This window comes from Rana temporaria, chromosome 4 (assembly GCF_905171775.1).
Source record: "Rana temporaria chromosome 4, aRanTem1.1, whole genome shotgun sequence".
NCBI lineage: Eukaryota > Metazoa > Chordata > Amphibia > Anura > Ranidae > Rana > Rana temporaria.
This window is the reverse complement of record NC_053492.1, coordinates 200,252,152-200,276,488: the sequence shown is the minus strand read 5'-3', so window position 1 is coordinate 200,276,488 and position 24,337 is coordinate 200,252,152. Positions and strand designations below refer to the sequence as shown.

Below are 24,337 nucleotides of genomic sequence, written 5' to 3'. Positions count from 1 at the left end.
CAGAGCTGCACCCCCCTTTTTAGGTGCAGTCCGCGTCCCTGCTAAAGAGCCAGTAACTGACTGAAAAGTCAGCCACTTTCTCCCAAAACCCTCCTTCTGTTATTATTTATATGCATACTGTTAATTGATCCAAATTCACAGCACAGAACTATTTTATGTACATCTTTACATACAGCATGAAGTATATGCCTCTGCAAAAGCTGAAAGACTTAGGCCTCGTACACACGATCGAGAATCTTGTCGTAAAAGAAACATTGTTTTCCTCGATGAGGTTCTTGTCAGGCTTGACGAGAATCTTGCCAATCTTTCCTTGCATACACACTGTCAAGACAAAATCTTGTTCTCAAACGCGGTGACGTACAACACGCACAACGGCACTATAAAGGGGAAGTTCGATTCCACTGGCGCCACCCTTGGGGCTGCTTTTGCTAATCTCGTGTTACTGCGTGTTAGTAAAAGTTTGGTGAGAGACAATTTGCGCTTTTCAGTCTGTTACAGCATGACGAATGTGCTATCTCCATTACAAACGCTACTTTTACCAAAGGTGCGCTCCCGTCTCATACTTTATTCTGAGCATGCGCGGGTTTCTAAGCATACACACAAACGTGTTTCTCGTCGTAAACCAGCCCGACGAGAAACATGACAAGGAAATTGAGACTCCCGACGAGAAAAAAGAGCATGTTTTTTTTTTTTCTCGTCGAGATCCACAACAGTTTCTCGCCGAAAAACATACACACGACCGTTTTTCTTTGCAAAAATGCTCTGCCAGCATTTTTCTTGATGGATTTTGCAGAGGAAAACGGTCATGTGTACGAGGCCTCAGATGCCCAGCAATGGAGTAGAGGACTGGAGTTTGTCATACTTGCTGTGTCCTTAGATCCAGAGGACAGAGCTGATGATCAGAGCAAGATACTGAGTCACAGAGAATCACTATATCTTGGGACCAGAGCTTGGAAGACCCATTGCCAGGTGTGCCTTTATCCGTGAGGAACGGATTGGTGAGAACCTAATCGTGAGGACTGATGCTTTAGGGACAGCAGACCTGTTGTGAGCCAGCAGTGGTGAGCAGAATTACCTACCCTTATCTCTTGCCATACAGTTTTAATAGAGCGTGCCATTTACTTAGCAGCCCATCAGCCATCAATTGAGCTGTATTAAAGGGACAGCTTCACTTGCACCCTCTTACAGGAGGGCCCCAAGAATAGCCAGCTAATATTGACAGTTAGGCACCAGGTACTTTACAGCCACCTACATGGGTACTCCTTTGTCAGGAATGCATACGCCCTCACACTATTAAGGCTGTGTGCGTTATGCACTTTATTATTTTGGGGTTTGCTAATGCTGATATTTTTGACCCTATTTGTATTGGTTAAAGTTTGGTTTAGCATTGCTGCATATAGGTAATTAACAAAATATAGGCCAGCATTCACCCTGTTAGTTCAGCATCTCTAAATGTGTTCAGTCGCCTGCCTAATGGTTTATGCCTAGTGTTTGGCTTGTCTTATTACAATATACTTACGTTATCCAACACCCAGCAGGCCCGGACTGGGACAAAAAAAAAATTGCATTTTAGCAGCCCCTTTTTTTTTTTAAACCAAACTACAAATAATGTCAACTACCGTTTCTCTGTGTCATTTGATGTGGTCTGTCCTCAGGCAGGGCACCATTACCTATGTTTAGTGAAGCTGCCTGAGGGGAGGAGGTAGTGTACTGGCTTACTAAACCATCCTCATCCTTCTCATCCAATGTCACCCAAGCAGAGAAAGACTAGTGCGCAGTCCACCTCAACTGCCAGAGTGGCTTATTCTGCCTCCTTGTACATAGCTCCAGCAGCATGCATGCATGGACGAGTCAGCTGAGTTATTTTAACACAGCATCAGCCACTGGCCCCTTGACGATGCACAGGCATTACTTGATTCATCAACAATACCTCTATATGGTTACGGTGTGAATGCACCACCAACACTCAAAGCTTCATTTTTTCATACCTGGTACTTCTATCCAAAGTCTGTGGAACAGACACCAGAATTTAACCCAAAAAATCTTTAAGCTTGTTCCAAGTGCACTAAATTGTGGCCTCATCATACAGACTTGCTTCCCAAGCCATTGTTTACAAAATAAAGAAAGCTTTTTTTGCCTTTATAAATGTAATGTTTCCTGCAGCAGGTTCTATACACAGTACAACTGTGCCACTTTACAGGCAGACTAAGGAGACCCCCTTCTCCTCATTGACTCACTGATTTTGATTGACAGCAGCAGGAACCAATTGTGGCTCTAGTACAACATCGCTGGATCGAGAGGGAGCTTAGGTAAGTATTAGGGGGGCTGCTGCGCACACAGTTTTTTTATCTTGATCCATAAAATTCATTAAGATTAAAAAAAAAAGTTCTGCCTTAGTCTTAATCTGTATATGCTGTCCATAGGAACCAGTACGCTAGTGTCTTTCATGCCTTTATGGCAGAGTAAAAACATTTCATTATGTAAGCTCTTGAATGGATACCTAATGTATTTTTTATAGCAGCTTTTTTTTTTTTACAAACCTACATTATCTTGGCAATACAGCAGAATATTTTACTGGTTTGTAAATAGAAGGCAATAATATTATACCGTGGCCTGTTAATGACCCCAAGGACATTAAATGAACAGCTGCTATACCATTGTGTTCTGGCTTTCTGAGTTCAGTATGGACAATGCATTTTTCATTTCCAGGGTCCTTCGGTTGTCTTCCAGTAAGATTTATTGGAAATAAATCCTCCTCATCCTACCCGTTGCAGTGTCCTCTGACATGAGGGGGAGCATTTTTCTCTAACTCAGAGGTCTGCAGGAAGGCTGTAGCTATTTATGTATGAAATCACTACACTAATCTAGAACAGTGCTCACTGCTAGTAATGCAGCAGCAAGTCAGCAATGATAATAATCCGTCTTAGTGTCAAATTCTGTAATTATTTATTAGTTGCATACCTCCCAACATTTTGAGATGGGAAAGAGGGACACCTATTAGCAAAAGTATTTAGGCATAGTATACACACCCTGCCATGCCCCCTTAACCACTTCAATACCAGGCACTTGCGCACCTTCCTGCTCAAGCCAATTTTCAGCTTTCAGCGCTGTCGCAATTTGAATGACAATTGCGCGGTCATGCTACACTGTACCCAAATGAAATTTTTATCAATTTGTTCACAGAAATAGAGCTTTCTTTTGATGGTATTTTATCACTTCTGCGATTTTTTTTTTGGCGCAACAACTAAAAAAAGACCGAAAATGTTGAAAAAAATTAAGTTTTTATCTTTTTCAGGTAATTTTTTTGTAAATAAGTAAGTTTTCTTCTTCAATTACAGGCACTGATAGGCGGCACAGATGGGCACTGATAGGCGGCACAGATGGGCACTGATAGGCGGCACAGATGGGCACTGATAGGCGGCACAGATGGGCACTGATAGGCGGCACAGATGGGCACTGATAGGCGGCACAGATGGGCACTGATAGGCGGCACAGATGGGCACTGATAGGCGGCACAGATGGGCACTGATAGGCGGCACAGATGGGCACTGATAGGCGGCACAGATGGGCACTGATAGGCGGCACAGATGGGCACTGATAGGCGGCACAGATGGGCACTGATAGGCGGCACAGATGGGCACTGATAGGCGGCACAGATGGGCACTGATAGGCGGCACAGATGGGCACTGATAGGCGGCACAGATGGGCACTGATAGGCGGCACAGATGGGCACTGATAGGCGGCACAGATGGGCACTGATAGGCGGCACAGATGGGCACTGATAGGCGGCACAGATGGGCACTGATAGGCGGCACAGATGGGCACTGATAGGCGGCCACTGATGGGCACTGATAGGCGGCCACTGATAGGCGGGCACTGATCGGTAGCACTGATACTGATGGTGGCATTGCTGGGCATCACTTTTTTTTATGTTGTGCTCATGTTGCCAGTCAGTGCCCATTTGTGGGCACTGATTGGCATCTATTGAGAAGATTTTTTAACATGTGGATGGCCATGGGGTACATACTTGGCCATCCACATGTTGCCCCCTTCCCTGGTGGTTCTGGTGGCTTCCCTGGTGGTCCAGTGTGGGCATCTGCGTGGGGGCTAAGCTGATAATCAATGTATACCCCCCCTGCATACCCCTCTTCCTGTTTACATTGTGATCAGCTGTGATTGGACACGGCTGATCACGTGGTAAAGAGCCTCCACCGGCGCTGCGTGCCCCCACGGGCGTGCGCCGGCATGTTATCCTGCTGGACATCAATAGACGTCCAGTCAGGATAACTGAACCACTTCCAGGACGTTAATTGTCTATTGAACGGGCGGGAAGTGGTTAAAAGAGAATTATACAAAACAAATAAAAAATGATTAGGCAAACCCACAAGCGCTTTTTTTCTAACCACTACTATTCCTTTATAATATATTGGCTATTGGGAAAAAAATGCAGCAATTTAGAAATTGGATGAAAGGTTCAGCACTGGGAAACACTTTTTAAAAGATAACAAGCGCATATTATATACAATTCTATAGATCAGACCAAAATGGGAGGGACAAATGAGGAGGAAAGAGGGACTTTGTTCTAAATCAGGGACAGTCCCGGGAAATCAGGGACAGTCTCTCTAAATTAAGGACAGATGGGAGCTGTGGGCTTGTAATCTGAATTATGTTATATGGACTTAAAGTGGAACTTCACCCAAAAGGGGAAGTTCCACTGTTCCCTCCCCCCACCTGCAATATTTGTCAATTTTCTTTGGGGGAGGAGCAGGTACCTGGTTTTAACAGGTACCCATTCCAACTTCCATACATACCCTGGGAGGGGTAAATGTCTGTTTATCTTATCGACTTAGAATTTTCAGAAATATGATTGGAGCTTCTCCTTAGGAAAATCTTTCAGTTTCTAGAAGTAAAAAACAATAATGCCACGTACACGACGGTTGTAAAAAATGAAGTTTTTAATGGTCTAGAAAAAACAACGTTTTTTTCAACCCGATCGTTAAAACGGCCTTGCCTACACACGATCGTGAAAAAAATGCTCTAGCAAAGCGCGGTGACGTACAACACGTACAACAGCACTATAAAGGGGAAGTTCCATTCGGATGGCGCCACCCTTGGGGCTGCTTTTGCCGATTTCGTGTTAGTAAAAGACGATTCGCGATTTTCAGTCTGTTACAGCGTGAGGAATGTGCTTACTCAATTACGAACGAGTGCTCCTGTCTCATAACTTGCTTCTGAGCATGCGCGTTTTTTCACGTCGTTAAAGTCCACACATGACCATTTTTTACGACGTTAAAAACGACAACGATAAAAACGTAGTAAAAAATTAGAGCATGTTCTAAATTTTTAATGGCCATTTTTTACATCGTGAAAAATGCTCTGGAGCCCACACATGATCATTTTTAATGACATAAAAAAAAAACGTCATTTCTTACAACCCGAAAAACGGTAGTGTGTATGCGGCATAAGGTGTCATGAAGGTGAATGCCATGAATGGTTGGGTCAATGACCCTTTATGCAGTTTTCACACAGGATGACAGTGTGCTTAGGAGAACACCCATGCAGGCAAGAGCTGTCCTGGTACAGGGAACTACTAAAGACGAGGATCTGGAAAAGTACATAATACAGGGATGGCAGGAGTATAGTGATTCACTGGGGTACCGGCCCTAAAAGTATTCAGGGCACAGAATACTAATAAGAGACACATACAGCTCAGAGCTCACAGGAAGACAGGAATATGGGATGGGATGCTGACCTTACAGGTACACAGAGGTAACAATGTGCATGAGGAACACATAGGTGCAAAGGTGTTCCAGTAAATGCAGGGTACAGTTAGGGTAAACAAGGAGTCTAGAACAGGGAGAGCCCAGCCTGCCCGCAAGTACAATGTAACATAGGGCCCTTGAAGGGGCCGAGGCACAGAGTCTAAGGCACCACCTCATCTTCTCCAGGGCATCTGAAGGTAAAGATGGATTGCGCTGCAGATGACTCCCAGGCAGCAGTTCTCTGGCTTACCTGAGCAGACAGCTAATGGGGACTAAAGGCTGATAAGCAGGTGAACGTTCCTTGCAGTGCTGAGGCACAGGAATCACAGAACAGTAGGGAGTACAGCCCAAGCTGGCAGGACTGCACAGAAACACATAGGGGCCCAGGGAACAGAAGTGGTGCACAGAGACACAAAGGAGCAGACAGATGTGCACACTGAGTAAGAAACACTGGAATTCACAGAGAACAAAACAGATGAAAGGTTACATGTTGCAGGCAAGAACACACAGAGAGTCACTTGAGACAGGCTGGAAGACACTGGGAATAGTTAGGGTATAGAAATCACAGTGAAAGGCACTGGGAAACATTTGTAAACAGTTACTAGGAACAAGGGGGGTCAGACTACAGAATCATTTGGAATCTTGGGGTCACATGGAACCACTCAGAAATTAGGAAACTAGGAGTCTAGGGGTCACTTGGAATCTATTCAAAAAGCCAATGACAAAAGGAGACACTGGGTTCACTCGGCATCTTTTCAGGAAGCCAAGGGCACTAGTAAGCACTGGGGGTAACTAGAATTTTTTTCTAGGAGCAAACATGGGGAACACTAAGGCCTTGTACACACGGTCGTTCCAAACCGATGAGAATGGTCCGACGGGTCATTTCCATCGGTTCACCACTGAAGTGGCCTGATGGTCTGATGTGCGTACACACCATCATTCCAAAAACCGATCGGGTCAGAACGCGGTGACGTCAAACACACAACGTGATGAATAAAATTAAGTTCAATGCTTCCAAGCATGTGTCGACTTGATTCTGAGCATGCGCAGGTTTTGAACCAATGCTTTTTTGTACTAACCATCGGTTTGGACCGATCGGTCAGCGGTCCATCGGTTCGATTTTGAAGCATGTTTTAAAATTTTGGACCGAAGGAAAACAGACCGATGGGCTATACACACCGTCGGTTTGGACCGATGAAACTGAACCTCGGTCCATTCTCATTTCTATTAGAAAAGAGGGGAAATGTAGGAATATTCTTGGAAATACAAAGTCAGTGGGGGATTTGGCACTATGAACAATAGCTGGTAGTAAAGGCAATACTTGGGGGAATAAGACCAGTTTTATCAGAAAGAGAGATGGCCTGGCTTTGTGGGCACGTAGTTAACTGAATTAATAGTAAAAAAGTAGGAAGTAGAAATGGGACTTTGCATGAAGCATGTCATTGTAGTTGATAAAAATATGTATAAATATATTAAAAAAATGATTTAGTTAATTTTAATCTAATGTCATTATCCCCTAAGGGACTGTTTGGGTTGGTCCATGGCTGCTGTTTCCCTTGGTCCTTTCTCCGACCTTTCAGTGGGGGTGCGTGTTACCCTGCCTTAACTCCAGGTGAGACAGTTCATTCAAGGCCACCATGCAACCCCATTACTGGAGCTGTGTATAACTTACAGGCTTTTCCGTAAAGTATTCTCAGAAAGTGGTTGTTTCTGATATTTTCTCTCCATCAGGAAGTTCTGTACATTAATAGTTAATTTATTTAATTTTTCAGTATACACATGCATCATACCCCTGATTATTGGTGGTAAGCCATGAAATGCTTTGGGTTTACAACTAAGGGTGCCCAGCTAAGCCTGTTCTAATCATGTGCTTCAATAAAAAAAAAAAAAAAAAATATTATATATATATATATATATTATATATATATATATATATATATATATATATATATATATATATATATATATATATATATATATATATATATATATATATATATATATATATATATATATATATTGATTATTATGTATGGTCTGTATATTTATTATGTGATTTATGTATTTATGATTTATGATGTAATTTCATTGATTTCTATATTTATTTGTAATAATTGTATTGATCATGTCCATTGATTGTTTGCATTAAATTCATTATTATTATAATTATCATGTTAATCTTTTATGATATTATATATTATTTATCATTTATCCATTATGCTCTCAAATATCATGGCCTACCCTTATGGGGGTTAATGACATTAAATTAATAACTAAAATATTTATTTATATATTTATACATATTTCTATCAACTACAATGACATGCTTCATGCAAAGTCCCATTTTTACTTTAGGGATGAAGCATCTCATTGTTAGATCAAACATCAAAGTTGCGATGGGTCACATTCGATCTCAATTTTCTAACTGAATCAATAGCAGTTGGGTAACCAAACCTGAATTCAAGTCTTTTAGGATTACAGGTTCCAGCAGGTTAAAGCTATGGATCTACATGTACCAGCATGCCTGCTGGTCTTTGGAAAGATTTGTGCTGTATGGAATTTCAAAGATATAATAGCTTAGTAGATCTGTGCGAACATAGCAAAGGTCAGTGGTCAGAGGCAGCCCATAAGGCAATCCATGCAATAGTCTAGTTCCCAGCAGATGTCTAGCAGAGCTGAACTTGCATGTATTTAATATAATATCCTAAATGCCCACAAGCTTCTCTGAACTCACTGCTTCAGGACTCTGTTACGGGAGGAAGGTGTTTATCTTCCCTCCCACACAGCACACCAGTCACTCTTGTATTACCCACTACTGATTGACTGTTCTGGTAGTAAATCAGAGATATGGTAACAAACTGCATGCATACAGCAAATGGTTACCATTTTCAGAACAGCTGGTGTGCCCCGTGGTATTGAAAAGGATTATATGCCATTCTGCTGCTAATGGGGTGCAACCGGGTCTGAGAGGCTTGGGGGTGTTTAGGGTGCAGTGCAGTTTTAGAGACTATGGGCTGTCCTCCGCTAGTAGCTTGAAAGACAAGACATACAGTAAGCATCTTCTGTAATTTCTCTTGCTCAACCTCTAGAGGCCTTGGTGCCATTTATAAGGGTAATGGCATTATACTTTTTTATCCCAATGTAGTTTTAGAACAATACTTGGTCTTTGTGGCTGCAGTGGGTCCCTCATACATTTTAATTGGTGGAATTTTCCAGCTTTAAGCCCTGAAATCAATTAATAAGCACACTCTGTAAAAGTACAGACCACCTCTAATCGTTTGCATTGTGTTTCGTGGGGAAGTGTTGTTGATTCTCTTTGATATTAAAGGCACATTCTGTCAGCTCCATATCCATCCCTAAATAGAGTAGAGGTGAGTCAGCTATGCCCTGCCTACCTCAATAACAAAAAAATGCCCCCCTCCCCCCATGTGCAAGTCAACCTAGGTTGTGACCTAGAACTGCAAGGCTGCCAGAGGTGGCACACAGTTCCTAATATGTTGTGCTGCAATTATCCAATTCAAGGCTGAAGTAAAGAGGTACTGTAAAGAAGGATTCCATGTAAATGAGTTGAACATAGATCAGTTGGTCATAACAGATCTTCTAGCTATCTGTTCCAGGTGTACTGATTCAGAACTGTCTTTTTGATATTTTTCAGTCTTGGCATGCCTTGTGCAGCTATGATGTCTGATTTTATCAGTTTGAAACTGAAGCTAGCTAGTTGACTGAAACAGGGAGAATCGATGTAACAATGCAACTCGCCTTGGGGTGTAGGAAGAATAAATGTGGCCCTGCCCATGTGACAGCAATTGGACAGAGAACTGTATTATGGAAGGGCAGTGAGAGTGTCCACAGGTACCAGAGTTTTAATTTTAGAGGGGTAAGGGTAGCAGTAAATCGAATCCAGCCTAGCCTGAAGTCTTTTTACTCTTCAGCAATCAGTCATTTGACCCAACAGCATCATCTGTCTTCTCAGATTTAAAATGTGGTTATAGACTTGCTAGGGTAAATTTACTAAAACTTGTGCAGTTAGAATCCGGTGCAGGTATGCATGGTAGCCAATCAGCTGCTAACAGCTTGATCAATTAAAGTGGTTCTAAAGGCTCAAGGTTTTTTACCTTCATGCACAAAGGTAAAAAAAACTGTGCAGCAGCCCTCCCTAATAACTTACCTGAGCCCAAATGCGAAATGCGATTAACCTATAATTAGGTAACAGCATTTCACAGCATATATCACTGTTCTGGAGCTATGATTCAAAAACTAAGATTAAATCTATCCTTTAGCCATTTTTGAGATTATCGTATTTATTTACAGTAGGTACATATAGACATTTTGGGGACCAGAATTCATTTCCCCATCATTTTCTTATTTGTATCCAAAGAAATAGGCAGTCCCCGGGTTAAAAACAAGACAGGGACTGTAGGTTTGTTCTTAAGTTGAATCTGTTTGTAAGTCGGAACAGGTACATTTTTTAAGTGTAGCTCCAGCCAAAATATCTATTTTTAAGCTTTTTGGATAACATAAGGAAGGGTTATCATCACCCCTGTAACATTTGTTTTGCAGTCTGTGTCCCTGTTCAGAAGATGTCACCTCACTTTCTGTCCCTATGACAATGGGATTTAGAAAATGTTGGGTTGTTAGGGAAACAAGGATTGGTGATAATCAATGGAGACACCTTTTTCCCATAATAACTCTTACAGGATTGAATTTCCCTTCCAAGGGATAGATTTCCTATGACTTTCTGCTATCTCCCTACATTTGTAAGTAGATTTTGTTTGCAAGTCGGATGTTTGTAAGTAGGCAACCGCCTTATTGACCTAAACACCCTTTATATTTTTGTTCTTCTACATGTAAATACTCTTTTTTTTTAAAAGCACATTTTTTACATTTTTATCTTTCAGCAAGATGGGCAAATATTTCATGAAAATTGTACCAAACTGATGTTGGTTGATATACCTAATATTTTATGATCCCCCACTACTCTAAATCTTTTCAGTCTAATCGTTTGTACAGTATATCTTACACCCAAGAATCATACTGCCAAATGTTGGATATCTTTTTAATTCTTTGATTGTCAAGAGACAATTGAGTACTTGTCCGTGATACTTTTTTGCAACTAAAGTATCACGGACAAGTACTCAATTGTCTGTCGCAAGTGCACTAATATGGCTACAATCACCTCAAGCTTGATTGTCAAGCAATTTTTTATTAATCTTCCTATTAATTGCCAAATTAGTATGTCTCTCTTCAAGGAATTTAAATGGAACAAACTATTTAATGATTCCTATAAATCGCAATACAAACTTTTCCTTGCTTGTAAACATAGCTATTTGTATTAGGACATATCACATATTCTTTAAATGTATCCTCAGATTAATTCAATAAGGTGAATCTATCACCTATGAATCTGACCCAGAAGAATATTTGAAATGTATATTTGTTTAAAGCTGTCTGTAAATACTATAGTATCCTCCCACCAACCCTAAAATAAATTAGCAAAAGTGGGCACCCAAGAAGATCCCATTGCGTTCTCATTTTGTTGCCTATATATCATACCTTTGAATAAGAAATAGTCATGTGTCAAAATAAAAAGCAGATACATAACTTACATAAGCTGTCTATAAGTAACAAAATCTAATTCTCTAGCTTCATGGGCTTTTACACCCAATTCATAATTATTATTGCTAAATAATTTCTTTACATCAAGGCTTGCCAAAAATGTTTCACCCAATATAGCTAAATCTTGTAATGTATTTACTAAATCTCATGTATCAGCAATATTATGATGGTAAAGTATGCACAAAGTGATGTAGAAAGGTATCAACATACAGTCCTGATCAAAAGTTTAAGACCACTTGAAAAATGGCAAAAAAATCATATTTTACATTGTTGGATCTTAACAAGGTTCCAAGTAGAGCTTCAACATGCAACAAGAAGAAATGAGAGTGAGACAAAACATTTTTTGAGCATTCAATTAATTGAAAATAACGAATAAACTGAAAAGTTTAGGACCACACCTCCAAAAAAAAAAAAAAATCCCCCCCAAAACAGAAATCCAACTTCCAAACATGAACTCAGTAATGAGTAGCTCCGCCGATATTGTTAAACACTTCAAAAATTAGTTTCGGCATGCTTGATGCAAGCGTTTCCCTGAGGTGAGTGGGAACATTTCTCCAAGTGGTGAAAACAGCCGCATGAAGGCCATCTACTGTCTGGAACTGTTGTCCATGTTTGTAAACTTCCCTTGCCATCCATCCCCAAAGGTTCTCAATTAGATTTAGATCAGGGGAACACGCAGGATGGGCCAAAAGAGTGATGTTATTCTCCTGGAAGAAGTCCCTTGTCCTGCGGGCATTGTGTACTGTAGCGTTGTCCTGTTGAAAAACCCAGTCGTTACCACACTGACGAGGGCCCTCAGTCATGAGGAATGCTCTCTGCAACATCTGGACATAGCCAGCGGCCGTTTGACGCCCCTGCACTTCCTGAAGCTCCATTGTTCCACTGAAGGAAAAAGCACCCCAGACCATTATGGCGCCACCTCCACTGTGGCGCGTAGAAAACATCTCAGGTGGGATTTGCTTGTCATGCCAGTAACGATGGAAACCATCAGGACCATCAAGGTTACATTTTTTCTCATCAGAGAATAAAACTTTCTTCCACCTTTGAATGTCCCATGTTTGGTGCTCTCTTGCAAAGTCCAAATGAGCAGTTCTGTGGCGTTCAAGGAGATAAGGTTTTTGAAGACATTTTTTGTTTTTGAAGCCCTTCAGTCTCAGATGCCGTCTGATGGTTATGGGGCTGCAGTCAGCACCAGTAAGGGTCTTAATTTGGGTTTGAGGATCGTCCAGTGTCTTGATGAGAGACCCTGCTTATGCAGTTCAGCAACCCGACCACGTTCAAAAAGGGAGAGTTTTTTTGCCTTTGCCATCACGTGTGACTACTTGACAGAGAATGACAATGAATCTACATCTTTGCACAGATTTGGCCTTTTAAAGGCATGTGTTCCTAAACTTGATCAGCTGAAAAACAGCCTGTTTCAGTTTATTCGTTATTTTCAATTATCTAAATGCTCAAAAAATGTTGTCTCACTCTCATTTCTTCTTGTTGCATGTTGAAGCTCTACTTGGAACCTTGTTAAGATCCAACAATGTAAAATATGATTTTTTGCCATTTTTCCAAGTGGTCTTAAACTTTTGATCAGGACTGTATCTGCTCAATGATTGTGTCAAATTTGGATTACCAGAGGTTAAGGAGGAGCGAATCCATCTGGGGTCAGTTTGGGAAAGGTTTGTCTGATCCCACTTAAAAACCGCAAAAAACAGAGCATAGCATTAAATGCTATTAAAGTCTATAGGACACAAATATTGTTATTTAGTTATGGCCACTTTCAAGGCTAATAGGCAATCTATTGTCAAAAATGGGCATGAAGAATTGAACATTTCCACAGCAAAGAAAAAAAAAGTTGATATGGACAGGAAAATAGCTAAAAGTGACTACTGACCTAAATCAACCAAAAAATAAAGACAAACATATCCACAATAATAAAAACAAAAAGACAATAAAGAGGTTGATCATCTAAAGAGCTAGAAATCAAAACTCAAGTACAGTTTCCCAACTGATTGTAATCTTTCCCTATGCAGTTTGTCAGCTCTCCTTAACCTTTCTTGCAACAGCTTCCAATACACTGAGACTATAACTGCCCTGTGTCTACCCTTTTACAGTGAGGGGACTGGCACACAACAAAGCCCCCATTACTGGCCATTCCAACCCAGTTGCCTTAAATTCAAATTTCCTTCTAATGCAATGGTTAAAAAGCATTTGGCCCAACAAAATCCCATATTAGTGTGCTGGGACTGTAAACAAGCAGGGTTCACCTCAAATCCATAGTAGAGCCTAACCTGAATGTCAGCCTTACGGGGATGATTGGTCACCCTAGTTAATCATTCTTATTTTTATGGATTTTTGGGAATAGCAAAAATGTTGCTAAAGTTGGGTTCTATTTATATTTCTCTTCTGAAATTACTTTAGAGATTTATTCAAGATTTTCTGAAGGACCCCGAGCTATTCCTTAGTGAGAGCTGGAGTGAACATTTGATCATTTTTTGTACCAATTATTTTTTTTAGGTACCGGTACATTTAAAAAAAATATTCTCTATTTTTAATTACAATATTTCCACCTTAATTGACTGGCTTTATTATACTTTATTTACTTGCAATTCTCTTAGTGCCTGTCTTTATTTATAAGTCAAATTGTGTTTTGCGTCAAATTGTATTATTTATTTTCTTGACTTTATACGGTGTTGTTACAGTTTTCTATGGTGCAAATGAATCCTCAAAGTCTTTTTTTCTGATGTAAATTTGTATAAAGGCCTGTTATTTCAGATATTTCTTCTTCATTTTCTCTTTGCAGAGATTCCAAGATCTTCAAACCAGTGATTTCTTCTTGTGACGTCATGTTATTTAGGATTCCTTTTTGTGTTATGCATGTATTCCTTTTTAAATTCTTGTTTCCTGGCAAATAAATTAAAAAATTTCAGTCACTCAAACTGATCAAAATGAACAGCTTCAAATGATAACCCCTTCTCTTACAGTTTGGTGTTCTCTCTTTTATGCCTCATACACATGACCGGTATCCCTGTCGGGAAAACTGTCATGAGAGCTTTTGGCCGGGAAAACCGGCCGTGTGTATGCCCCATCGCAGTTTTCCCGACGACAAAAATGCCGGAAAAAAGAGAATCAACTTTCTTTTATCCAGTCGGGATTCCCGGCGGACTTTTTTCCCGTCGGGAAAACTGGTCGTGTGTATGCTTTTAAAAGGGGGGAAAAAAACGCGCATGCTCAGAAGTATGAGAAGGGAGCGCTCTTTCTGGTAAAACTAGCGTTTGTAATGGAGATATCACATTCGTCATGCTGCAAATGATTGCATCGTTTAATACAGCGCATGAAAAGCACGAATCGTCTCTCACCGAACTTTTACCAACACGAGGATCACCAAAAGCACCCCAAAGGGTGGCGCCGTTTAAATGGAACTTCCCCTTTATAGTCCTGTCGTACGTGTTGTATGTCACCGCAGTTTGGATGGGCGGTATTTGGCCTGAACATGTGTATGCAAGGCAGGCTTGAGAGGAATCCCATCTGGAAAAACTTAGTTTTTTTTTCTGCCGAGAAAAACGCTTGTGTGTACAAGGCATTCGCCTATTGTCATACTATTTTCTACTGGGTATTTGTTTCCATCTGGGTTCTTCTGCCTCTTCATTTTGAACCTGTGTAGACTCACTGTCCTCTTTAATTAGGTTGGGATAAAAAAAAATGTTATCCATCATTCCTTCCATATTTCCTTTGCCCCACCATCTACATATTTTTCATTTTTTTAATTTGGGGCATAAATCCCAAATTCATAATAGCATTGACAAACAAATTCCAAAAATAACTATATACAAAAAAAGTAATTAATTGGAATATCATACATAGCATACATATCATATCATACATCAGTCTTTGGGGAGACAGTGATTATTGATATGGTTGTGAAATTGGGTATGGCACTTTCACTTGGTTATTGGTGGTTCTCCCAGGAGCTAGGTCCCCTGAGGTAAAATAGAAGAAGGTTGTAACATCTTTTAGCCGGGTGGGGGGTGCGGTTGAGGACATTCTAGCTCAAATTGTGCCTTAAAGTGGAGTTCCACCCATAAATATAACATCACATCAGTAGTTTTAAAAAAATGTCATTAGTCCTTTACGAAAAAATGTTTTTTTTTTAGATGCCTGCAAAGTGTTGCTAGGCAGAATAGTTAATCTTCCCACTTCCTGCACCTAGGTGCTTAATGCTTCCTAACCTACACCGCACAGACTCCTGGGAATGTAGTGGGTGTAACTTTCCAGGAGTCTGTGCACTCCCCAGTCTCAAAGAATCATGTGACTTGGACAGCACAGGTGCTGAAACCTGATCTGACACTGCTTGTGCAGCACTGAGCATATGCGAGATCTGCAAGGCTGCAATCCAGGAAGTCATACAGTCTGGCTTCATGATGCCCACACTTAAGATGGCCCCAGTCAATTTCTATTTTATAAAGTGTCTAAATGCTGTAACAACCTAACAAAACGGACCTTAGTTTACAGACTAACTTTACTAGAATACATTAAGCTTGTGTATTACAGGGGTATTTATATTTAAAAAGTGAAATTGTGGCCGGAATTCCGCTTTAAACACACTCGAAGACCCCCCTCCTGGTTGCATTCTTGAAATTCCATTCTTGAAATTGTTTTAATTTATTGTTATGCTAATGTAATGTTATTTAGTCCTATGTTAATAGAATGGTTTCTGTGGTCATTAAAACCATAAATCCTTTAGTCATGTGTGAGCGGTGTGATGAACACATTGAGGAAAACCTATGAACAGAAGGGAACCTCCATGAGAGAACCTATCAGAGGAGGACTAGTTGGCAAAGTTAAGGAAGGGGGAGTAAATAGATAAGGCATATTAGTAAATGTTTTCATTTGAAATAAGAAAAGTGATCTATTGGCATAAAGAAGTAGATAAATGTACTGTATACTAATAGCAAGGAGAACCGAGAATAAGACAGGAAAATGTTATAATGTAGAAAAGAATGGCCATTTTCCAGTATGGAGTTTATCAAAAAGATTAGCGTACAGAGAGAAAAGATTACGGTAGATAGGAAAGGTACTTATAATCCACAGGTATCTTTATATTTCACAGCCCCCATTATTGGAAACACCACCCTTTCCCTGGGTTGCAGATTTATGGGCAAATAATATATATTGTATTGTAAATTATACAGTTTTAATGGTGAAAATACAAGATATTTCTTGAATTTTTTGCTCAAGAGGGACCCTTGAAATAACTTTCAGGTCTTCTAAAACCATTGGTTGTCAGTGGGAAAATGCCCCATATATTGATGATCAGTGGGAGTAATGTCCCTCTTAAAGTGATGGTCACAATGCTATCCTTACAGATAGCTAAAAAGATCATTGGTGTCATGCAGCTGGCTCTGCCAAGTGGCACTGAACCCATAACTATGCAAGCACCATTAAATGGCCCAAGGTACCCAAACAGGATGAGACACACATATACGGTACATTTCTTGATGTTTTAGTATTTTGTATATTGTGGCAGTATGGGATGACAGTAATTAAAAAAAACTAAGGTGGGGCAGAAAAACAGTATATGGAGTGTTTGTAATGTGCGCCCTTCCTTCAAATAAACACTACTCAGCGCACAGGAATTAGCAATACAGATATTGATGAACAAGAAAAAATATAACAATAATATATATATATATATACACAATACAAGCAGCCGCTTAAAATGCTAAAATATATAGAAAAACAGTAGACGTGAATGAATATAAAGACTAAAAGTCCAGACAATTCAATGTGAACTGTAGCAGCGCTCAATCAAAACGTGACTTCTGATTAGATACTATGAAGCCATAGGTGTGCAATAATGGTGCAGATGAACAAAAGCTGTGAAAGGTGTCCTCAATATCATGTGTTCCTTATCACCAAGGGAGTTGAATTTTCACCGCGTGGGGGGATACTATCCCCTAATGGGAATGCACTCACCAAACCGAGGATAAAAAACCGCATTGGATACACAATCAGCCTTTGTCATTGGTCCCGCACACTCCACCACTCTGCTGGTTAAGATCTGCAGCTTCACACAAGGCAGGTCAGTGTGGATGCTGTTGGGAAATTCAAGCTGTCTCAGTCTGCTCCTCTCTGTGTACAGTGCTCTCTCCCTCCAGCTCCTGGAGGGAGAGAGCACTGTACACAGAGAGGAGCAGACTGAGACAGCTTGAATTTCCCAACAGCATCCACACTGACCTGCCTTGTGTGAAGCTGCAGATCTTAACCAGCAGAGTGGTGGAGTGTGCGGGACCAATGACAAAGGCTGATTGTGTATCCAATGCGGTTTTTTATCCTCGGTTTGGTGAGTGCATTCCCATTAGGGGATAGTATCCCCCCACGCGGTGAAAATTCAACTCCCTTGGTGATAAGGAACACATGATATTGAGGACACCTTTCACAGCTTTTGTTCCATCTGCACCATTATTGCACACCTATGGCTTCATAGTATCTAATCAGAAGTCACGTTTTGATTGAGCGCTGCTACAGTTCACATTGAATTGTCGGGGCAGAAAAACAGTTGTTATTTACACAGTGTCATCAGGTTTGACCTGTATTACAGGAGGATGGCTTCCGCTTGAAGGGTAACAGGTGGCAGTGAGATGGCAAAACAGTGCTGTTAAGAAAAGCACCACATTACTGAACCCGATACCAGTGTGTTTCCAGAAGGCAGACATTGTCCATGTACTGATCCTATTCTCCGGGAACCTTTCACTGGACTGTTTACCTTCCCTGACCAGTGTGGTCTCTGTCACTGACCTATCACTTGCTCCAGGAGTGCCTAAATGACATGGGTAACTTAATTAATAAAGTCCCACACCAAGATGACTGCCAAATGTCACCAAAGGTTGCAGCATGCAGTCAGACAGCTGATACCTCTGAGACACCAATGAGGTCTTTGTAGTAACAGAGTGCCACCTGCATACCCCTGCCTACAAATAAATAATCTGTCAGTAGCTCTTCTTACTTTGTCACTTGAAATGCTGGACATTGGGAATAAGAAGTTTCCAGCAATTAGGAAATCTTTTTCCGAATAGAGGCATCTGCTGGAAGGGGCCAATCAAACTCAAACTCACTCTCTCATCATAAGAGTCTAGGATTTATTAATTCTGCCAATGGATTGTCTTCTAGATGAGCACATTGGATTTTGTTATTTTCCAGGTTCCTGTGTGAAACTTTCTACTGCTGTGGCTGCTGGCCTCTGAGTCTTACCCCTGACCGTGACACCCTAGCAACCTCTGGAGGAACCTTAAGGCCCCTTACAAGCTGTCTACTGATCCCTGAGCAGGCAGATGGCTGGTACAGTAGGTGAACATGATATTGTGTCAATCTCGCTCCCTTTCTCGGCGAGATTGACCACCTACGAGCCCCATCGCGGGAGCCAGCGCCGAGCTGGCTTGCCGCGATGGAGACAGAGCCGTCATAGAAGCGACGGGAGATCCGACTTGGATTCCCGCCAATTCTACACGTGTGCGGCGTTTGTTATGAATCCTGAGGGGGAGGTCCCCGCCGGATTTTAAATAATAATCCGGCATGGGTTCCCCCCTCAGGAGCATACCGGGCCCTTAGGTCGGTTATGGGTTGTAAGGAGAGCCCCCCTACGCCGAAAAAAACGGCGTAGGGGGTCCCCCTACAATCCATACCAGACCCGTATCCAAAGCACGCTACCCGGCCGGCCAGGAAGGGAGTGGGGACGAGCGAGCGCCCCCCCCCCCTCCTGAGCCGTACCAGGCTGCATGCCCTCAACATGGGGGGGTTGGGTGCTCTGGGGCAGGGGGGGCGCACTGCGGCCCCCCCCACCTCAGAGCACCCTGTCCCCATGTTGATGAGGACAGGGCCCCTTCCCGACAACCCTGGCCGTTGGTTGTCGGGGTATGCGGGCGGGAGGCTTATCGGAATCTGGGAGCCCCTTTAATAAGGGGGCCCCCAGATACCGGCCCCCCACCCCAAGTGAATGGATATGGGGTACATACCCCTAACCATTCACCTGTAGGAAAAATGTCAAAGTTAATAAACACACCACACAAGGGTTTTTACAATAATTTATTTTTCTGCTCCGGAGGCTCCCCCTGTCTTCTTTATTAGCTCTGTTTACCAGGGGGGGCTTCTTCTTTGACGTCTTCGGGTGGGTGGGGGCCGCCGTCTGGTTCTCTTCCACCGCCGGGGGGGGTCGCTTTTAAAAAAGCCCCCGGCAGGTTTCCTCCAGCGTCTTCGGCGGGGGGGCTTCTTCTTCCGCTATCCCGAAGGGTCTTCTCCGCTATCCGGGGGGTCTTCTCAGCTCTCCGGGGGTCTCCTATGTTCGCCGCTCTCCGCTGTTGACTCGGCGCACCCCGGTTCTTCCTCTCGCTGTCCGGTGCCTTCTTCCGTGCTGTACGTCTTCTCCTTCCGTGCTGTGAGTTCTTCTTCCGTGCTGTGACGTCATGTTCTTCACTTCTCTCCTTCTCCCGATGTTGACACGTCGCCTTTCCTCGCTGCAATGACGTGTGCGCGGCTTGCATCGGACCTATATAGGCCTCACAGTCCCATCATGCTCTGTACCTACACATTTGATACCTACCCACGTGGGTAGGTATCACATGGGTAGGTACCAGGGCATGATGGGATTGTGAGGTCTATATAAATCCGATGCAAGCCACGCACTTGTCATTGCAGCGAGGAAAGGCGACGTGTCAACATCGGGAGAAGGAGAAGTGAAGAACATGACGTCACAGCACGGAAGAAGAACACTCAGCATGGAAGGAGAAGACGACGTACAGCACGGAAGAAGGCACCGGACAGCGAGAGGAAGAACCGGGGCGCGCCGAGTCAACAGCGGAGAGCGGCGAACATAGGAGACCCCCGGAGAGTTGAGAAGACCCCCCGGATAGCGGAGAAGACCCGTCGGGATAGCGGAAGAGGAAACCCGCCGGGGGGTGGGGGCTTTTTTAAAAGCGCCCCCCCGGCGGTGGAAGAGAACCAGACGGCGGCCCCCACCCACCCGAAGACGTCAAAGAAGAAGCCCCCCTGGTAAACAGAGCTAAGAAAGAAGACAGAGGGAGCCTCCGGAGCAGAAAAATAAATTATTTTAAAAACCCTTGTGTGGTGTGTTTATTAACTTTGACATTTTTCCTACAGGTGAATGGTTAGGGGTACGATGTACCCCATATCCATTCAGTGCGCCCCCCTTCCCCAGAGCACCCAACCCCCCCATGTTGAGGGCATGCAGCCTGGTACGGCTCAGGAGGGGGGGGGGCGCTCGCTCGTCCCCACTCCCTTCCTGGCCGGCCGGGTAGCGTGCTTTGGATACGGGTCTGGTATGGATTGTAGGGGGACCTCCTACGCAGTTTTTTTTCGGCGTAGGGGGGCTCTCCTTACAACCCATAACAGACCTAAGGGCCCGGTATGCTCCTGAGGGGGGAACCCATGCCGGATTTTTATTTAAAATCCGGCGGGGACTTCCCCCTCAGGATTCATAACAAACGCCGCACACGTGTAGAATTGGCGGGAATCCAAGTCGGATCTCCCGTCGCTTCTATGACGCGCTTGCTGGGATGTGCTGTCACTATTCCAGTGAGTGCGAGATGTCGGCGAGATCTCGGCACCATGTCGCCGAGAATCAGCGCGATGCTGTCGTGCTAAAAACACAATATCACAAACACCTACTGTATGTGTCCACTCTGCTTAGGCAGAGTGGACACAGACACAGCCCTCTCTCCTCTATGGCCAATCTGCCAGACGGATGGGGAACAGAGACCCAACAGTTTGTTTTTAGCGGAGAGGATCAGATATCAGTGAGTGTCAATGGATACATGTCCATTGACACCCGACGCTCTATAGAGGAGACTGGCGTGTATGATCGGGTCCGCCTGAAAAACTGACAGGTGGACTCGATTGGTCCCCTGTGTGAAAGGACCCTAAGGCTCCATGGAACCTTGGTTGAGAATGGCTATCTTAGTGGATAAGTCTAGTTAGAATAAGTGCATGAATATGTGGCAATCTGCTCTTCAGCCAACATGTTAAAGAATTGCAACATGTTGCACTAAGTACAACTTCTGCCTTTTTTTAAGGGACCTGGAGGGGGGTCTCTCTCTAGCAGTGTCCATTAGACAGTGTTAGAAAGTGTCCCCTCCAGGCCCCATTAGAGTCTACAAAAGAGTCTGATGGGACCTGCAGGAGGGTCTCTCTCCAACTGTGCCTATTAGAGAGTCCATGTTAGGGAGAGACTCCCTCCAGACCCATTAGAGACTACAAAGGAGTCTAATGGGACCTGGAGAGGGGTCTTCCTAACGGAGGCCCTTTAATTGTCCATTATAGTTTGTTAGAAAAAGTCCCCTCGAGGTCCCATTAGAGACTACAAAGGAGTATAAAGGGACCTGAAGGGGGGCCTCTTTCTAACAGAGTGTACAGTGAACACCTTCATTCACTCTGGTCCTCACGGGATCCCCTGATTTTGCCATCACTCACCCCTGCCCCAACCTCTCATAAAGTAGGTGTGTAGAAGGAGCTGAAGCACCGAGCATGTAGCCTGCCTTCCTGTCTGATTTGTACAGTACTCCTGGACATCTCCCGGCTGCCTGTGTTGTCACTTCCTTGAGTTCCATGCTGGCTCTGTCAGACCTTCTGATGGCCACAGGACAGGCAGAGGACTGCGTACTATTTCAGCAGCCCGTGGATGCATGGGGCAGATGCTAGGAGATTCCCGGGATACCACCTACAGATGAGCCTGTTTTTAATTCCTATCTTGTGAGTGTTTCTTGCATCTTGCCATTAAAGTGGTTGTATAGTCATTTTGGAACTTCTACCTACAGGTAAGCCTATAATAAGGCTTACCTGTAGGTAAAAAAAATCTCCTAAACCTTTACGGTTTAGGAGTTATTCCCCTTGCAATGAGCTACTGACTGCAGCGGCGCATGCACACAGGGAATTCTGGGCTGAAGGCCAGGCAGATGCCAGACCCTGCCGGAAAGAAGTCTCCCGTGCGCATGCGCAGGAGTGATGCCATTGCGGCTCCAGCCACTCAAGGCACTGGAGCCGTGATACCTGGAAGACATGCCAAGGCAACATGTCAGCTACATCGGGGTGGACCAGGTAAGTTACTGACGCCTCGTTCTCAGGTAAGTATTTCCTAATGAGCTAGTATGTGGTGCATACTAGCTCATTATGCCTTTTGCCTTACAGGTGACAATTTTTTTTATGGGACTATACAACCGTTTTAAATCAGTTCTGCTAATACTATACTCAGGTGGCGCTTCCTGTGTCTCTTTCTTGTCTTAGTTACAAAGTTGGCTTTCTCTGAGGACAGCTGCCTCCATCCATTACCATTTATTGATTTCATATGGACTTATGGACAAATTACTAATGTATTACTTGTGATCTTAACCCTCTTTATCTGCATGTTCACAGGAACACTGTCTCTTGCGCTTAAAGTTACTGATGTTTCCATAGAAATACAATTTACACTGTAGTGCTCCTCATACCTTAACTATGGGCACTGTAGTTGTGGCTGGTTCCCGCTTCCTCTGTGGCTGTCTGGCTCCTGCATCCTCTGTGGCTGGCTTCCACATCCTCTGTGGTTGGCTCCTGTGGGTGGCTGGATGACTCCCTGGTGTGGGAGTCAGCACCCTGGCCCTGCTGTGTGATGCATTCTTTTTCGTCGCAAATGCACAAGACAATGCACAAACATGACTTTGGCCGGAATCACGAGTGTGGTGAATTCTTTTCCCTTTCACTTGTTGTTTCTATGATTGTAGTCAGGGCATGCTGAGACCTGTAGGCCCCCCCCCATCACCTCTCCAGATGGCCCTCCAGGTCCTGGATTTGGAGTTGGTAGAACTCCTTGCTCTTCTCTGTGACAGGCTCCCCTGTGGTCCTCTCCTCCACCTTCTTCTCATTCTTCCTGCCCACGCTCCCTTTCCCCTTCTTCTTGAGTGCCATGGCCACCACTCCGTGGTCTACAGAGTCCAGCTGCTAGATAACCACGGGGGATGAGCCATGGTTGGACACACTTACTGGGAAGCTAGAGTGGGCGTGCTTCAGAAGGGGCTGGGGGTGGTATTTTCTGAGCAGGGTGCGATGCTGGTTCCTATGATGAAGATGACACTAGGTCCCATGCTCAGGCCTGGGTCCTAAAAAGTTTGTTGCTGACTTTTAAATTTCAGCAGGGAGTGCCAGTGGGCCCCCTTCCATGGCCGGGGGCCCTTGGACCACGGCCAAAGTGCCCGACCAGTCAGTCTGTCCCTGCTGGGGAGATACCAGAACACTCAAAGGAAATTCACAAAAACTTGGAAACCTTACAAACTCCATTCAGATTGTAAAATCACAATATGGTGACAGCAATGCTAACCTCTCTGCCACCATGCCAGCAGAAGCCCTAAACACCGCTGGTTAATTATATTCTAGCAACAATTTGTTATAGGTGCAAAAATTAAGACTATACTTAAATTAATAGGGATTTGTATGGGTTCCAAACTATGAATATTTTGTCTCTTTATCAATTGTTTGTCAAATTTAAAAACTCGATCATTTTCAAACATGGCAATGTAGACTACTAGCAATAATTTCGCTTTTCTTTGGCAAAATGGCAAGTGCTAAGAACATGAAATCCCATTAGGAATGAAAATGCTAATTAGTTCCATCATACCTGCTATGACATGTTTCAATTGGTATGCTCTAAAGATTAAAGTCTCCAGTGTTTTCCCTGGAGGGAAATCATGAAAGTGCTCACTAGCACATGGTCTCAGAAAGGATTTATATCCATGCTGTCACAGTGTCTCCCATTTTTCTTGATTAGGGCCCAGCGCAAAGAATTAATCACATAAGCACTGGGCTGGGACAGTTCTTCACTACTCTGACAAGTAGGCGCTGGCTACTGAGTTAGGAACTGAGAGGTTTGCCATAATGTCTTGTAACGTACCTTTTTCCTGTAAATTAGGAAAATCTGTTCTATGTTTTTA

The 24,337-nt window shown here is 43.3% G+C and overlaps 1 long non-coding RNA gene across 1 annotated transcript; it reads right to left on the bottom strand.

Annotated features, from left to right (window-relative positions):
• Positions 1-13,211: 13,211 nt before the first annotated feature.
• Positions 13,212-23,442, bottom strand: LOC120936902. Its single transcript, XR_005748650.1, has 2 exons — positions 22,862-23,442; positions 13,212-14,270 (listed from the first exon to the last, which is right to left on the bottom strand). It is a non-coding gene; the product is annotated as an uncharacterized LOC120936902 (long non-coding RNA).
• Positions 23,443-24,337: the final 895 nt, after the last annotated feature.